Source organism: Asparagus officinalis, chromosome 4 (assembly GCF_001876935.1).
Source record: "Asparagus officinalis chromosome 4, Aspof.V1, whole genome shotgun sequence".
NCBI classification, from domain to species: domain Eukaryota; kingdom Viridiplantae; phylum Streptophyta; class Magnoliopsida; order Asparagales; family Asparagaceae; genus Asparagus; species Asparagus officinalis.
The window spans coordinates 72,004,037-72,006,316 of NC_033797.1; positions in this window are offsets into that span (position 1 = coordinate 72,004,037).

Genomic DNA, 2,280 nt, shown 5'->3' on the forward strand with positions numbered 1-2,280 from the left:
TTTGTCATAACGTGTTGACTGGCGTTTACCTAGGGTCACGCGTTGATCGGCGTTGACCTTAGGGTTTCGAACGTCGAACGTTGACTTTTTATCGCAACGCGTTGGCTGGCGTTGACCTAGGGTTACGCGTTGACCGGCGTTGACCCTAGGGTTTCGAACATCGAATGTTGATTGGTGTCGATTTTCATCAAGGCATCCAATAACCGACGAAAACGGGCGAATTCGGGCCTAACATGGCATATATATAGGCGTACGGGGACCAAACGAGACCCGAGACACCCGTGGGTGTCTCAACCCTGGCCGAGACACCTATGGGTGTCTCAGCTTTGGCCGAGACACCCTTGGGTGTCTCGGTTCTAGAGCCGAGACACACACACCCCCTTTGCCTTTTTTCTTTTGTTTGTTTCCTTTTTTTGTTTCCCCCTCTTTCCAAAATTCAAAAAGATTCCCTTTCCTTCTAAAGCTCTTTCTTCCTCCTTTCATCCTTCCACCATTGTTTCCTTTCTTTCAAGAATCCTTAACCCACTCTAACTCTCACATTTAAAACCTCAAACAAGCTCTCTTTTTTTTTTTTTTGAAAAGATTGTATCTTTATGCTTGTAATGGGGGTATGACATGAATTTACATGCCAAGATCCTAGCTTTTTGTTCTCATGAGTTTAAAAGATAGGCTCTTTGATGATGGGTGGTGTATGCACAAGGATTAATTTTGTTCGAGGGGTTTATTTGCAAAAAAGCAACCCACAAAGTGTAGAGGGGTTTATTTGCAAAAAGAGCTGAAATTTTAGGGCTGAAATTCCAAAAGTTTAGACCACAAACCCCTGACCAAAGCTTTGATAAAGGCATGCGGAAACTAAACCGAAATTTGTGGAGGGGTCTTTTTTACAAAGTTGGCTAAATTTCACGAAAGGGTTTATTTGTAAAATTAACCGAAATTGTGAGATGTTGGGGGTGCTAGATGATCAAATATGATGACCATGACCCAATTCGAGCGTGTCCTTGACCCAAATTTAGCCTTGAACACGAGGGGTATTTTGGGTATTTCACCAAAATTTACCGCAAAAATGACAATCATTGTTTTGTATGCACGAAATTTGTAGGTTTAATTAGACTTCAACTATAAAATCCTATTTATTCATAGGACTTTAGTTCAAGTTCTTAATTTCCCTTTTAAATTTCGTGTATTCATATTTTAGATTGTACCTGACTTGCTGCTTTTCATTGCAGATTCTTTATGTCTCCACGTCGACCTCGACCTCCTAGGAGTCGCTCCCGTTCGCAGCCTAGCGAGGGAAAAATTCCCACAACATCCTCCCCTCCAGCGGCATCCTTTTTCGGGGGTGAGAATCTTTATTTCTGTATCCCTGATTGATCCATTCGCGGGTCATTAAGGAAGAACCGACACCCTCCTTCGCGGGGGTTGAGGTTTCAGGCTTGTTTTGCTTAGCCAATTCAAGTCTTCTGGTATATTGGGGCGATCTTGTGTCGTCTTACACCTTATAGGTCGGTGTATGTTACCACGTTATTTACGTGATGATGCATACTGCTCTTCTAGTGTAGGACACTCAAAATCGTCTCTCCAATTACCCCGTGAATGATCTTATCTCGCTTTTTTATGAGATGGATTTAATTCATGGATAATTTTCTGACTCTATCCTTGCTTTGTTGCAGTCGAGTTCCCCACGGGCAGTCTCCCTCCTCATGCCACTACTGGTTGTAGCGGGGAAGTCTTCTCTTCGGCTTCCATCAGGCAGGCTATTGGTCCACTCCCTCAGTTCGACAAAGATCGTTCCGATGAATCTTGTCGTTTGATACGGGATGGAGGGCGTCATTGCTTACGCCAGCTGATTACGGATGCTTCTTTTACTGCGGATTCCGTTTCTACTCAGGCTTTAAAGAAGCCCAGTTTTCTGTTTGGAGATCATATTGAAGATCCTGCTAAGTTGATCCTTACGGAGGAGCATTGGCTGAATCTTGATGAAGGAGCTCTCCTGTATATTCCCTCCATTCCTCGTCAGTGTTCTTTCACTTATTTGGAGGGACATGCCGTAGAGAGACAGATGTCTTGGCATCTTACCAATGATGCTGATCAAGTTCATTGTGGATACACATCCCAACATAAGACTCCTGGTTCTATTGGGTATCATTACATCCGCGGTCTTCGACCAGGGATTATGGGTCTTAATACCGCACCCCCAGGCGAGGTATCAGCAGCCGCTCCTACTGTGAAGAATCGTCTGGCTCAGCTTGGGAGGAGGTTACCTCCACCAGATTTCAGATG